The sequence below is a fragment of the Mustela lutreola genome, chromosome 10 (genome assembly GCF_030435805.1).
Source record: "Mustela lutreola isolate mMusLut2 chromosome 10, mMusLut2.pri, whole genome shotgun sequence".
NCBI lineage: Eukaryota > Metazoa > Chordata > Mammalia > Carnivora > Mustelidae > Mustela > Mustela lutreola.
Genome location: NC_081299.1, coordinates 30550644 through 30567414, shown reverse-complemented (window position 1 = coordinate 30567414; position 16771 = coordinate 30550644).

Here is a 16771-nt window from a genome sequence, read left to right as displayed (position 1 = left end):
ACTCCCCAAAGTCCTGGCAGGATGTATTTGAACTTCTTGGAACACAGTAGACTCTCTGACTTATTCAATACATTGAACTAAAAGTAAGACTCGTTGCTTTGATCTCTGCCCCCAAGTCATGGATGATCAAAACACTCTGGATCTGCACTGACTTAGATAGCTGCATCTTGAGGCAAAATTGCACAAAGTAACTGAACGAATGTTAGCACTTCCCAGGTGTTGCACCCTTCTGCTTCATCATCTCCAAAGTAGGACATTGAAGTCTTGCTGAGTTAATCTTTAATGATAATTTTTTAAGCGTTTAAGAACCATCATTTTAATAGCATCCCATAAAACAATATGATCCTCAGACCCCACAAAACCCAACTGTATTCTTCAGGGAGTAGCAAATCAAAAATTTCATGACTTTCTATTTATTTATTTATTTATTTATTTTTAAAGATTTTATTTATTTATTTGAGAGAGAGTGCATGAGAGAGAGATAGAGCACGAGTGGGAAAGGAGGGGCAGATTCCTGCTGAGCAGGGAACCTGACTCTGGTCATGAGCTGAGTAGAAGGCAGACACTTAATCAACTCAGCTATCCAGGCACCCCTCATTACTTTCTATTAAAAGATCCAGTTAATTTAAGATCAATATATTCCTAACTATACTTAATGAGAATATTCTGCATTTCCCAGCAATGTGGAGGTCAAGGTAACAACTCAAGTTTTCAATCTGGCTAAAAAAATCACTTTGCTTCTAACTTTACTTAATGTTCTATGCCTCCTATTTTTAAAGTATCACATTATCCAGGGGGTTCACCAGGAAACTGCATAGTCAAATAAAGCTATTATCCCCCCCCCCGGTTCTTATCATTGTATCATATGTAATGGTATTATAAGAAAGATGGATCCAGGGTGCCTGGCTGGCTCGATCAGTAGAGTGTGTGACTCTTGATCTTGGGGTCATGAGTTCGAGCCCCATGTTGGGTGGAGAGATTACTTAAAAATAAAATCTTAAAAAAAAAAGAAAGAAAGAAAGATGGATTCCATTAACTATAAGACTCCCACTCAATGGATCTAGATATCCATATTGCATATTCAAAATTGAGGAGAACGAAATTGCTCTGCATAAAAGAGGAAGACAAATTTGGAGTATCAAAGGCAATTCTAGAGGAAAGAGGGGATAGGAAAAGAGAGATGGGAACCAACAAAATTCTGGAGGATTGGGTGTACAGGGATTAAAGGTCACTAAGAATGGCAGGAGAACTGATAAGAATTTTCTTCATGAGTTTCTTTTTTTTTTTCATTTTGCAATCTTTATTTCTATATTTATCAGGTAGCATAATTAATTAATCAACCAAATATTTTTTAAAGATTTTATTTATTTATTTATTTGACAGACAGAGATCACAAGCAGGCAGAGGCAGGCAGAGAGAGAGGAGGAAGCAGGCTCTCTGCTGAGCAGAGAGCCCAATGCAGGGCTTGATCCCAGGACCCTGGGATCATGACCTGAGCCGAAGGCAGAGGCTTTAACCCACTGAGCCTCCCAGGCGCCCCTCAACCAAATAATTTTTTAACTTCTAATGTAGTTGCAAGCATATAAATTTCGTCAAAGGTTAAAAACAAAAAAACAATCAGAACTCCCTAGTCACGGGGTGCCTGGGTGGCTCCATCAACTCTCCCTTATCTGGGAACTGTACCCTTCCCAGGCCACCTTCTGGTTCCAGGGGCAGGTATGGTTGATATTGTGTGGTCTCCCTTCTCTGGCTGCAGCCAGTGATAGAGATCTGATCTGAACTTGGACATCATCCCTTCCCCAAGAATCTGGATTGGGACTGAAACATTCCAGCCTTGCTTGAGATAATATCCTAAGCAGAAACAATTAAGAGCCTGGAACCTGGGGGCACCTAGGTGGCTCTGGTCTGTTGAACATCAGTCTCCTGGTTTTGGCTTAGCTCATGATCTTGGGGTCCTGAGATCGAGCCCCACATCTGTGTCTGCACTTGGAGGAGTCTGCTTGAGATTCTCTCTCTCCTTCTCCCTCTGCCCCCCTCCTCCTCTCTTTTTCTCTCTCTGAAATAAATAAATAAATCTTTAAAGTAAATGAATGAATGAATGAATGAACGAATCTATCTCCCTAGTCATTCAATTGACTTCTTTTAAACACTACCTAAAGAAATAACTGAAAATAATTTCAACATTAGAACTTTCCCTTATACAAAGTTTAAGTGTACATCACTTCAATGTAAACACTTCTTCATTTCCCTGCTCCCCAGCACCCTTAATCTTCTGTAACACCTGATACTCAAATACTTAACATGACTAGTTTTTGTGATACTTGGAACCCAGAGAGATAACATGAGAACGTAATCCCTGGGAATTCACAGGATTCTTCAGGAGTCTGTTGATTTCCACCAGAGGGTGTAGGATTGGAGGGTGGAAGCCATTCTAAGTAATTTCAAAAGGCAGGGATCTGGACTACATATAAAACCTGTGTGCATGGCTTTTCTTTTTCTCATCTCACCAGATTTGTCACGAGATGGGGACAGTGCTGGGCATCCCTTGTTCTGTCTCTGTTTCAGTCCACTCCTCTTAGTAGATGTTCCTCTCAGCCTCCTAGTCTACAGTGAGGGCTGGCACTCAGGGCCACTGAGCATAGCCTTAGAGATCATTCAGGGCATAAGGGACCCAGTCCAAGCTCCAGTCACCAAACCCGGCACACTGGCACAGAGCTGCAACCACGCAGAATGGACACCATTTACTAATTTCCTCTGAGAGGCCCTGTGGGCTAGAGAGGGCCCTCACGCCCTGGGCTGTGTCACAACAGGAAGGAAAAACTGACCCCTCCCATACCTGTCCTATATAACATTTCCTCACCTACCTCCCCCTGGAGGTTTATACAGTTCTGCACTAATTGTTCCTGCCTTGGCTACCTCTCTCCCTCTACCCCCATAATTTACAAAGCTGCCTCTCTCCCAATGGAGTGAGGACTTCTATTTGCAATGCAGAACAGTTTTGTTTCTTTCTTTGATCCTTGGCCTTCCAAACCATGTTCTCTTAGGCCTGCTGGGAATAATGAGCTGGCCCGTTGAAGAGTCAGGTACCTCTTCATAGCTTCTCCCTTTTCTGCACAAAAACACAAAGGCCCTGCCAAAGCTTTGAAACTGAACCCTTAGTCTCCTCCAATCTGTGCTTGTGCGCATTACATAAAAAGGAGCCTGCTGAAAGAAAGAAGGGACAAAGAGTGTGGTTTTCTTTTCCCAGTCACAATTGTTTGCATTTTCTGATTTTGCTGCAATGAATACACAGAGGCTCAGGGAGGTTATATAACTCGCCTGAAGTCATGCAGCTAGTTAAATGGGGGCTGAAAAGTCCAGCCTGTCCCAGGACTTCACAGGGCAGAGGGCTCTTTCCACCACAGCCAAGCTGTCCCCGGAAGGCTGAGACTGGCTGCCATGGCTGGGGAAGGAAGAGGTTTTCTCATAAGGAGAGAGACATGTTACTGTCCTTCAACCGGTGAAAAATATGATCTAGGAAATAAATATGTCTACGGTCAAGAGAACTAAAGTACACCCCCTGTGGTCCCGCCACCTCACCGCTAAGTGCACAGCTCTGTGTACCTAGTTTGTGCTATAATCACTCCCTGATTCTAGCCGGGCTAATAGGATCTCTCTCTCTCTCTCTCTTTCTTTCTCTCAGGAATCTATAATTAGAATCAGGAGGTATCCTATTTAATCTGGGAAGATCTTTTTTTTGTGGGGAGGAGATCTTTTGAATAGAGGAGAAGTATGCTTGAGTTGTGTGTTGGCCATTTTTTTTTTTAAAGATTTTATTTATTTATTTCACAGAGAGAAAGAGAGAGCACAAGCAGGGGGTGTGACAGGCAGAGGAAGAGGGAGAAGCAGGCTCCCCACAGAGCAGGGAACCCGTCGTGGGCCTCGGTCTCAGGACCGAGGGATCATGACCTGAGCCAAAGGCTGTCGCCTTTGAGCCACTCAGGCACCGGCCGTCTTCTACCGGCTATGTGGAACAAAAAGCTGAGCAATGATGCTGAGAGAGAGGAAGAATGATCTATGTGAGGAAGAAATAGAAAGAGATTCCTAATGCTCTTAGTTCCTGGATCCAGTAAATTCCTACTTTGTTTAAGGAGTCCAAAGAACTTGAGGCAGAGGAGGGCACCACATCCCAACCAGTCATTTCCAAACTATAGGAACTATAAATAAATTATCATTTATCACATATTTTCATGTAACAAGAGGCCAATAGTTTAATGGCCAAAACCCCAACAAGGACACAGACTTCCTGGGTGACTGCGACAAGTTTCTCAATATCTGTTTTCCCCATTATAAGATAGAAATAGTACCTTTCTGATATGATTTTTTTTTGACGATTAAATGAGTGGTTATTGTGAAAAGTCCTCAGAAATAACGACTGGAGGGGCACCTAGTCATTAAGCATCTGCCTTCAGCTCAGGTCATGATCCCAGAGTCCTGGGATCGAGCCCCACATGGGGCTCCCTGCTCAGCGGAAAGCCTGCTTATCCCTCTCCCACTCTTCCTGCTTGTGTTCCCTCTCTCTCTGTGTCTCTATGTCAAATAAATAAATCCTAAAAAAAGAAAAAAGAAAGAATGACTGGAACATAGAAAACAGTGTGTAAATGTTAGCTATTATTCATCTTTGTTTTTGTCTCCTCCTTTCTACTGTTTTATACATGGTGAAACTAAGACCCAAGAAGTCAAGGGTATTGCCCAAGGCCATGGTGCAATTAGAGAGTAAGGCTGGGCCTAGAACTGAAGTCTTCTGATCCTAAATTCAGTGTTTGGTCCATCACCCCAAATGTCCCTCAATCAACCACCTGTTACAGTTTCCTTGGAGAAAATGTTAGAACCCAGGCCCTGAGGGTATTATGAGATCTAATTAAGAAGCAGCTCCCTGCATCTGCTCCTGGCTGGAGAACAAGGCTACTCCAACTTGGCCTGCCCAGATGGGCCGCCATGCCTGTACAACTGAGGAAGAGGAGGGTTTAGTAATGATAATGTAAGACAAGGTCATACATTATCTCAAGAGAAGTGTTTTGCAAAGAATTGTGCAGCCAAAAATGTCTGCTAATATTTAGGAAATCATAAGGAACCAACATCAGTGATCTCAGCTACCAGAGACACCAAAGTGGGTGATTCACAGGAGGATTCCTAAAGCCACACCCCAAACCTCTGTCTGGTGTCTGCCAAAGCCCTAGGCCTGTTTGCCGCTGATAGAGTAATAATGGCCTTTCCTTTCCTTCTGCCTTCCAAACTCGCATGAGCACCTCTTATTTTCAAGACAAAACCTAGAACCCTACTGGCGAGGGAATCTGGGAAATGTAGTTTTGAGGCTTCCATCCCCCAAAATATAGGGAAAATCATAGAAGGTAGTGAGAATGGTGCTGAGCTGACAAAATGGTAAGGCCCACCCTTTTGCAACTCATATGCATTCTTCTATCCGTATTTAACTTTCTTTTTTTTTTTTTTTTAAGATTTTATTTATTTATTTGACAGAGAGAGATCACAAGTAGGCAGAGACACAGGCAGAGAGAGAGAGAGGAGGAAGCAGGCTCCCTGTTGAGCAGAGAGCCCGATGCGGGACTCGATCCCAGGACCCTGAGATCATGACCTGAGCCGAAGGCAGCGGCTTAACCCACTGAGCCACCCAGGCGCCCCAGTATTTAACTTTCAAACAACATTGCTGTTCCCCTAAACATAAGGGAACTATCCCTCAGATAAATAAAGATGTTGTTATGGGCTGAATTGTGTTCCCCTCAAATTCATATGTTGAAGCCCACCTCCCAGTACCTCAGAATGAGACTGTATGTGGAGATAAAAAGAGGCATGATGATTAGGGTGGGGACCACTACAAGGCTTCTGTGTGTGCGACCAGGGCTCTGAGGCCTCCTGCAATAAACAGAACAATCCGGTACAGCAGAAATTATTCCACATAATTTTCAAATGGCCTATCAGATATTCATTTGATGGAAATGATATTTATTATTTATCTCAACCTAGAAGCTAAACCTCTCTTCCACATGTATGGTTTTAATAATTATGGAGTTTCCCAGGAACACCACTTCTTTGTCTTGCTTAGAAAATCAACTGCAGGGGCACGTGGGTGGCTCAGTGGGTTAAGCCACTGCCTTCAGCTCAGGTCATGATCAGGGTCCTGAGATCAAGCCCCGCATCGGGCTCCTTGCTCAGTGGGGAGCCTGCTTCTCTCTCTGCCTCTGCCTGCCTCTCTGCCTGCTTGTGATCTCTGTCTCTCTCTCTCTGTGTCAAATAAATAAATAAAACCTTTAAAAAAAAAAAAAAAAAAAAAAGAAAATCAACTGCAGGGGCGCCTGGGTGGCTCAGTGGGTTAAAGCCTCTGCCTTCAGCTCAGGTCATGATCCCAGGGTCCTGGGATTGAGCCCCGCATTGGGCTCTCTGCTCAGCAGGGAGCCTTCTCTCTCTTTCTGCCTCCCTCTCTGCCTACTTGTGATCTCAGTCTGTCAAATAAATAAAGTCTTTTAAAAAAAGAAAGAAAGAAAGAAAGAAAATCGACTGCAAAAAACAGCTGCTGTCTGTATTCGAGATGGCAGTCCAGTTCTCCCTGATCAGTCTGCACGCGCAGCTTTGGCAGGCAGTGTTTCTAGGAATGGCTGCAAGCATCTGATAGTTACATGAGGGCTTCTGGTGAAGTTGTGCATAATTTGTATGTGTTCAAATATATAACACTTTTATGCACTACTTTCGTCTTGCTTCTCCCTATAATACAGGGAGTTAGGTTTATTACTTTGAAACGATGTGTAGATTGGTGTGAAGGGGAGTATTCTCCACTTGCCACTCCAGACCTGATCCACTCTCTGCTCTTCTGTTGCTTGCTTCCTGCCCCAGGAGGCAGACTTCAATGAATGGTATCAATCAGCTCTGTTACCCAGTGGCTTCCTGTTGAGTTCAGCCAAAGGGAAATACTACTCCCTCATCTTGGCCCTTCAGACCTAGGAATGGCAGACAAATCCTTCCAGTGCTTCCTCATTCCTTGTTGGTTCCTTTAACTTTGTCCACATCTTTTTCAATAATCCCTTCATTAAATTGGCTTCAGTTGGACTCAGCTTGAGTGTACCATCTGTTTCCTGCCAGGCCCTAACAAATACACTAGTTACATTATTTCTGAATTTCATTTTAGGATAGTAAAGGGCAAATTACAAAAGATTTGTTATAAAAAGGAGTAAATCCAGAATGTGGAACATTCTTGAGGACAATTGAGCTGGTTTCTGCAATAAGTCAGCAGAATGAAAAAATAGAGGGAGGGGGAGGATTGCTAGAGATTACAAGGACTGAAAGGGCACGACAACAAAATGTAATGTGTAGACCTTGTTTGGATCCAAATCTGGACAAACCCTGTGTAATAACGCATATCTGAGACACAAGGGAAAGTGTAATTATGGACTGGATTTTAAATGATACGGAAGAAAGATTTTAAATTTTGTTAAGTATGGTGACCATGGCATCATGGTTAAGTGAGAAAATGGCCCATGTCTTTAAGAAATACATACTGAAGTATATAGGCATGAAATGACATGGTGTCCGGGATTTGCTTTAAAATACTTCTGCAAGAGTTGGTGCAGCCTCTTTGGAAAACAGTGTGGAGATTCCTCAAGAAATTAAAAATACAACTTCCCTATGACCCTGCCATTGCACTACTGGGTATTTACCCCAAAGATACAGATGTAGTGAAAAGAAGGGCCATCTGTACCCCAATGTTTATAACAGCAATGGCCACGGTCGCTAAACTGTGGAAAGAACCAAGGTGCCTTTTAACAGACAAATGGATAAGGAAGATGTGGTCCATATACACTATGGAGTATTATGCCTCCATCAGAAAGGACGAATACCCAACTTTTGTAGCAACTTGGACCGGACTGGAAGAGATTATGCTGAGTGAAATAAGTTAAGATGAGAGAGTCAATTATCATATGGTTTCACTTATTTGTGGAGCATAACAAATAGCATGGAGGACATGGGGAGATAGAGAGGAGAAGGGAGTTGGGGGAAATTGGAAGGGGAGGTGAACCATGAGAGACTATGGACTCTGAAAACCAATCTGAGGGTTTTGAAGGGGCGGGGGGTGGGAGGTTGGGGGAACCAAGTGGTGGGTATTATAGAGGGCACGGATTGTGTGGAGCACTGGGTGTGGTGCAAAAATAATGAATACTGTTACACTGAAAATAAAAAATAAATTAAAAAAAAAAATACTTCTGCAAGGAAAAAAGAAAAAGAGAAAGAGGGATAGATAAAGCACCTGGGGGAAAAGGGGATAGATAAAGCAAATTCAATATTATTAAATGCTGAATCCTGGTAATAGATATAAGGGGATGCATTGTACTGTTTTCTCTACGTTGTTTGTATGTTCGACATTCTTTATGATAAACCATTCCGAAACTAAATTAGATTAAAATCAAAGGGACATTTTGTCTAATAGGGGGCATTAACCAAGAAAGGAAGTGAAGACAAGAGAAGAGATTTGGATTGAAATAGGAATATATCCAGGGGCGCCTGCGTGGCTCAGTGGTTAAACGGCTGCCTCTGGCTTAGGTCATGATCCCAGGGTTGTGGGATCGAGCCCCGAGTGGGACTCCCTGCTCGGTGGGAGCCTGCTTCTTACCCTCCCACTCCCTCTGCTTGTGTTCCCTCTCTCAGTGTGTGTGTCTCTCTGTGTCAAATAAATAAATAAAATCTTTAAAAAAAAGAAATAGGAATATATCCAGGCAAGATCTATAAAGGAGAAAGGGAGCAAGAAAGTAATGATAATAATGAGACCATGGACCCAAAGGTAAATAGACAAAGTGAAGGGTAACAAAAAGGTAGGTAGTAGGGTCAATGGGCTAGATGAACTGAATAAATTGAAAAGTTACTGGATTCAGAATACCAAAGAGAGTGAGCCCTCTTGATTTTAGCTCACGTCATGATCTCAGGGTCCTGGAATTGAGCCCTGAGGCAGGCTCACTGTTCAGCGGGGAGCCTGCTTCTCCCTTTCCCTCTCCCTGCATCTTCCCTGCTTGTGCTCTTTCAAACAAACAAATAAATAAAATCTTAAAAAAAAACACACACATACAAAAAGAATGCAGCTAGGAAAGGTATAGGCTGACGAATCATAACCAGAACATAGAAAGAACTCCCACAAATCAATACAAAACAAAACCCATTCAATTAAAAAATGAACAAAATATGGGGCGCCTGGGTGGCTCAGTGGGTTAAGCCGCTGCCTTCGGCTCAGGTCATGATCTCAGGGTCCTGGGATCGAGTCCCGCATCGGGCTCTCTGCTCAGCAGGGAGCCTGCTTCCTCCTCTCTCTCTCTCTCTCTGCCTGCCTCTCTGCCTACTTGTAATCTCTGTCTGTCAAATAAAATAAATAAAAAATCTTAAAAAAAAATAAAAATAAAAATAAATGAACAAAAGAAAAAAAATAAAAAATGAACAAAAGATATAAATAAGCATTTCACAAAAGAACACGTTCAAGTGGCCAATAAACATATGAAAGGATATTTAAAATAATATCTCATAATAAAATAAGATGATATCTCACCCAAAATATGCAAACTAAAACCAGGAGTTTTTTTTTTTTAAGATTTTATTTATTTATTTGACAGACAGAGATTACAAGTAGACAGAGAAGCAGGCAGAGAGAGAGGAAGGGAAGCAGGCTCCCTGCTAAGCAGAGAGTCAGATGCGGGGCTTGATCCCAGGGGCTTGATCCCAGGGCCCTGAGACCATGACCTGAGCTGAAGGCAGAGGCTTAACCCACTAAGCCACCCAGGCACCCCTCTTAGATGACTTTTTTAAAAACTATCATTATCAAGGACTGCTAGAGATGTGGAGCAATTGGAACTCTCATATGTTGCTATTTGGCAGTTTCTTATGGGCCAAACATAAACTACCATGATGCACCAATTCCACATCCAGACATGTATCCAAGAACAATTAGTTTAAATGGCCATCAGAAGACTTGTACAAGAATGTTCACAGCAACTTTATTCATAATAGCCAAGAATTGGACAAACTCCAAACATACAAAAGGAGAATACAACAGTTTGTGATATATTTGTAAAATGGAATTTTACCAGCAATAATCAAGATGAAAAAGATGCTAATCTACAGAACAACTTAGATGAATCTCAAAAACACTGTGCTAAGACAAAGAAGCCAGACACAAAAGAATACACAAATGATTCCCTTTATAAGAAGTTCAAGAATAAGCAAAACTAATCTATGGTAATAGAAATCAGAATAGTGGTTACCTCTGGTGAATTGGGTATTGATTGAACAGGACACAGGGAACCTTCAAAGGAGATAGAAATGTTCTCTATCTTCAACTGGGTGTAGGTTTTATGGGTTTAGACATATGGGAAAATTGAGCAATACAATTAGATTTGTCCATCTTCCTATATGAAATTATACCTTAATACAAATTTTTAATATAAGGAGTTTATTTTTAAAAATTATAAAAGCAAAATAAAGGGCGCCTGAGTGGCTCAGTGGGTTAAGCCGCTGCCTTCGGCTCAGGTCATGATCTCAGGGTCCTGGGATCGAGTCCCGCATCGGGCTCTCTGCTCGGCAGGGAGCCTGCTTCCCTCTCTTTCTCTCTGCCTGCCTCTCAGTGTACTTGTAATTTCTCTCTGTCAAATAAATAAATAAAATCTTAAAAAAAAAAAAGCAAAATAAATACATAATTTTTACAGGAAATTAAAACCAAATATAACTAGGAGTGCCTGGGTGGCTTAGTAGGTTGGGTGTCTGCCTTCAGTTCAGGTCATGATCCCAGAATCCTGGGATTGAGTCCCACATAGGGCTCCCTGCTCAGCAGGGAGTCTGCCTCTCCCTCTCCCTCTGCCCTCCCTCCCATTTGTGCTCTCTCTCTCTCTCTCTCTCAAATAGATAAATAAAATCTTTAAAAAATAAAATAAAATAAGTAAAACAATTATAACTAGAGGAATGAAACCAAGACTTGAATCCATTTCTGGGGTCATGGCTCTATCTTCAACTCCCTGCACGTCTGAGTTAGAACTGAGAGAAGGTGTGTTTTGTGTAGATGATAAAGAACAGATCTAGGATCTGTGGGGGCAAGGCACAAGGACTAGTTTCCAATCAAGATGAAGAAAATCTTTTTTACACCTTACTCCAGAAATGAAACAGGTGGACTTGAAACAGTCGGCCAATGGTAGTGTGTGGAAACAGAAGGCAGCCAGCCAGCCACAAGGCAGAAATATTGTAGAGGGCTTCCAACACCAGGTGGGGGTTGGATTAGACAACATAGGTCTCTTTCCTTGTGGCCTCTATTGCTGGGTCCCTTTAAGAAATAGCAGTGAGTTGAACAGCTCCTCCCACACACTGCATTGCCCCTACTGTTAATAGAGATGACCAAGACCATCTGCTGGCCGCCATAGAATGCTGGGGAACTAGATCTGGAGACTGGGCCCTGGTGGAAGTGAAAGGGCAGTCAAGGACACAGGACAAGAGTATCAATCCTCCGGACACCTGGGTGGCACAGTCAGTAAAGCGCCAGACTCTTGATTTCAGCTCAGGTCATGATCTCAGGGTTTTGAGATCGAACACCACCCCCTGCATGCACAGGGCTCCTCACTCAGCAGGATCTGCTTGAGATCCTTTCTCCCTCTCCCTTTGCCCCTTGTCCCACTGACGAGTGCACTTTCTCTCTCTCTCAAATAAATAAATATATCTTAAAAAAAAAAAAAAAAAGTGTTGTTCCTTAAGAAACTGACAGTGTGGTGGGAAAACAAAAAATAACTCTGAGTGAAACCTGGATTCTGATGGAGTTCAAGGCAGGCTGGCTCCAAAATATGCTATTTTGGCATACTGATTATTTTGAATTAAAGTTATTTAAGAAACAGCCAGTACAAAAAGGACACTCTGACCTTGCTTTGTACCCGTGAAAGCCAGAGATAAATCTCTTAAGTGAAAGATTATCGGGAGGTGAAGAGACATCCTTATCACCAGAGAATGGAATTCAGGGCCAAAGCCTATATAAACACACCTTGTTACTTTTACTAATTTACTACCAAGCCCAGATTCTCTTTAGAATTCCTTACTAACTGAAGCTCCGAAACATGTTTTCTTTGTCCTACCAATTCCTCACAGATTTGTGCTTCTTTGTCTAAAAGGTATAAAGCTGCCTACTTTGGTCACTTCTCTGAGATTCATATTTCTACAAACTCCCATAAGTATGAATTAAATTTGTTTTTCTCTTGTTAATCTTGCTCATGTCAATTTAATTCTTAGACCAGACCAAAGAACCTTGAAGGGTAGAGTAAAATTCCTGCCCCCTCCAATAATTCCATCTTGCTTCTGCTTCTGGCTGGTTGTGTGACCTTGTGCAACTCCTTTGCCATCACTGAGCCTGGGGGCCAGGCAGGGCAGTTCCCCTGCCTTCCTCTGTGCATTGTTTGAGGCTGTCTGGGAGTCCTAAAGTGGAAGATGCTGGGATGAGTGACTGCTGTGACTCTGTTGGGAAACAGAGAGATTCCAGGCTTCATTCCCCATTTCTTAAGCTACTGTGAAAGCAGACAGTCCTGCCCCCCTCCCTGCTTTCCTGGCCCTAGGACACGGGTAGGACATCCCTGACTCTCCCACAAGCTATCCAGCCCCTGTTAGATCACCTAGGGGTGGGGACCCAGGCTGCCCATCCTAGGCCAGTTTCAGCAGGATCTCTGCAAGACGGAGGGCAATTTCCTGGATGATGAGTAATCAGAGCTCACTCTGGGCTTGGTTACTTTAGGGTTTGGTCCTTACCCCGGAAAGGGCCTTAGGCCACAGCAGTCAGGGACTTCTTTGATTGCCCTAGAGATGTGAGACCCACCCAGCTCTGCCCAGCTGCCCTGTAGGACAAGGGGAAAAGTCTGGATCTAATTGAAAATACCCAGACCTAAACCTTTCCTCACTCTCCACATCCTCTGGCATTGCTGCTGCTTTCTTCTCCCCTCCCTGTCCTGCCTCTCTCCCTGGGGTGTTGCAAATAAATTTTAGCAAGTAGGCAAATTTGCAAATACAGAATCTTCAGATAATGAGAATCAACTGTATGTTGTCATGGGGGAGCCTCTACGAACCCCTGACTCAGCTGGAAGAGTCAGGGAAGACTCACAAGGAGATGCTACTTTGGCTATTCCTGTAATACAGAGTGGTCCAGACAGGGGGACTGTGATCACAAGCTAAGTTATGTGGTTTGACAAAGGACAGTTCTTTCCTATTCATCCGTAGGTATTTGTTGCTCTCATAGATGTGGTCTTCTCTTTCACCGTATCTTCTAACTCAGCACTGAACAATAAAACTTTCTCTAATGATGGACTCATTCTATAACTATACTAATACAATAGCCACTAATCACATGTGGCTATTGAGAACTTCAAGTGTAACTAGGATGATTGAGAAACTGAATTTTAAATTTTACTTAATTTTAGCTATTTTAAATTTAATTCAAATAGCCCCATGGTTATCATGTTGAATAATGCAGTTTTAACTTACTGTGATTTGTATATATAAAGGAAAGGATATTGATTTTTATATATTAATTTCATACCCCATTTCCTTACTGAATGTTGTTTGTGGCAATTTTTCAGTTGATTCAATTGGATTGTCTTGTAATATGAACATATTATTGACAAATAAAGATAATTTTACCTGCTCTTTTCCAATTTTTATTTCTTTTTCTTGTCTAATTGCATCAGCTAGTACCTCCAGTTAAAGGTTATATAGTAATATTGGTGAAAGTGTGTATTCTTGTTCCTGACCTAATGAAATATGTGTGTTTTTTTCTTTTTTATATATATAAAAATGATACCAGCAGGTGACAAACAAATTGTTCTACCCCCCTACCTTGCTCCTCCTCCTGTGTTCCCTGCACTACTGAGTTGAGGTGCTGCTGTTTTCCAAGTTAGAAATCTAGCAATCACCTTTTTTCCTTCACCCTGTTCTCTCCCTTGCCTTGTTCTCACCTTGTCCCTCCTTCCTTCTATTATCCAGGCCAGCTACCTGCCAAATCTATCTTCTTTCCATTTCCACTGCCACTACCCATCTGGTACTTTTCTCATTGCCTAGAAACATGAGAAGGGTGTCCTGGAGGCTCAGCTGGCTGAATGTCCAGCTCCTGATTTCAGCTCAGGTCATGATCTTAGAGTCACTAGATCAGGCTCTGTGCTCAGCAGGGAGTCTGCTTCTCTCCTTTCTCCCCCTCCATCCCTCCCCTGCATGCACATATGCACTCACTCTCTCTCTCTCAACAGAAAGGAAGGAGGGAGGGGAGGGAAGAAGGGAGGGAGGAAAGAAAAGAGGGAAAGAGGGAAGGAGGAAAGGAGAGAGGAGGTGAAGGAAAGAAGGAAGGGAAGGAAGAAAGGAAGGGAGGGAGAGAGGGGAGATTAGAAGAGCATCTACTACAGGGGCACCTCGGTGGCTTAGTTGTTAAGTGTCTGCCTTCAGCTCAGGTCATGATCCCAGGTCCTGGGATCCTGGGATCAAGCCCCGCCTTGGGTTCCCTGCTTGGTGGGAAGCCTGCTTCTCCCTCTCCCACTCCCCCTGCTTGTATTTTCTCTCTCTGTCAAATGAATAAGTAAAATCTTAAAAAAAGAAGAAGAGCATCTGCTGCCTTAGTCACCTTGTTTCCACTTTCACTTCCTTCAATCCTTTCTCCATAAAGCAGATAATACAATCTTTCCAAACAGTTCATCTGTCAGATGGCTTCCCTACTTAAAACTTGTCAGTTGGCTTTTTGGCTGTTCTCAAAATAAAATTCAAACGTTCACTGGGGGCTACAAGGCCGGGATGGTTTAATCCCTAGACCTCTCCAAATACACTTCGTACCACCTGCCCTCTCATTCGCTACACTTGGGTTGTGCTGTTTCCTTTCAGTACTTCAAATACACCAAGCTCTTTCCTACATTGGAGTCTTTGCATTAGCTGATTCCTCTAGCTACAGTTCTTTCCCCACAAGCTCTTTGAATGTCTGCTAATTCTCCTTCTTCTTGATTCAAGTCAAAAGGCATTTTCTCAGAACATTCTTTCCTGAGCACTCCATTGAAAATAGTCTCCATAGGGGAGCCTGACTGGCTCAGTCGGTAGAGCAGGTGACTCTGTACCTTGGGGTTGTGATTTGAGGCCCTTGTTGGGTGTAGAGATTATTTAAAAATAAAAACTTTAAAAAAGATAAGTTCTCCACCAATTCCCTCTGTAACATCCCCCTGCTTCTTTCATGATGCTTATTACAATCCAAAATTATTTATATACCCATTTATTTGTCATTGGTCCTCACTGAACATGTAAGCTCTACTTTATTCACCACTCTATCCTCAGAGGCTAGCCAGTGCACCTAGTAGGCTCAATACAAATATCTGTTCCATAAATGGATAACCAACCTCATAGAGTCAAGGACAGATCAGGAATTCCTTCTTTGAAGTGTTGGAAAGTATTGCTCCTTTCTTCCAGCAGGTGGAGCCAAAGCCACACCTGTGCCATAGCAGGAGTTGTGGGTGGGGTGTATGATTAACGTGGCTGAGGACAGACAGTAGGACAGTCAGAAGGCAGGCAGGATTTTTTGTATTAATGCTAGACCCAAGCATAGGGAAAGTCAAGATGGCACTTTCCCCAAATGTTGGGTAGGTATGAGCTGTCCAGGAAGCACATGGAATCACTGGTGACCAAAGGAGTTTCTGGGATCCCAGGTTGTTTTTCTGCTCACCGCCACCACCCCCCCAGCCCCCGCCATATCATCCCCCAAGATATCAGCAGGGGATCTTTGAGGAGGAGACTGTGAGCGTAAAACTGAATAGAAGGGTTTCCATTCCAAATCCCTCATTGTACATTTGGGGGAAACTGAGGACAAGAGAGAAGCATCATGATGGGTCAGTGCCAGTTGAGTGTGGCTCACAAAACCTTGTTATAGCTCATGTTTAAAAACTCAGCCCCAACCCACCATAGCGTGCCTGGCCCTGGGCTCGATATAGGAAGCCTCAGTGGAGGAGGGGCATGGACGGTCAGGAGCTGCCCCCAAAGAACAGGCGGCAAGAATGGCTTTAGAGAGGCATTCTTGGAACCAAGGCACATTGGACCAGCGTCTGCCAGATGGACCAGGGGCCAGCGGTATATTCCAGGGCTGGGCAGGTGGCCTGTGGGGCTGGGGAGATCAGCAGGTGTCTCAGACTTCCTCCTGAAGGCAATAGGGACTCAGAGAAGAGCTTCTAAATAGGAGGACTACTTTGGTCATCTTGGAGAGTTTGTGGAAAGAGTGTGAGGAGATCAAACCAAAGACGGAGACCAGGGCACCTGGGTGGCTCAGTTGCTTAAGCGACTGCCTTTGGCTTGGGTCATGATCCTGGAGTCCTGGGATGGAGCCCTGCATTGGGGCTCCCTGCTCAGCAGGGAGTCTGCTTCTCCCTCTGATCTCTTCCTCTCATGATCTCTCTCTCTTTCTTTCTCATTCTCTCCCAAATAAATAAAATCTTCAAAAAACCAAACCAAACCAAACAAACAAAACACAAACAACAACAAAACAACAGAGACCAGATAAGTAATTGCAGGGATGGGAAAGAAGCAAGCAAGCTTGAGTGGTTTAGGAAATTTAAAATAACATTTATTTTTTTAAAGACAGGATTTGGTGGTTATTGATGTAGAGGGAGGGTGAGGTAGGAGTGGGCCTCTGCAAGCATTATCTGAGTTCCTGAGCCTTCCAGCTACAAAGGCCAGCCCAGAGCCCAGGGCTCCTGCCTTTCCCAGGCAG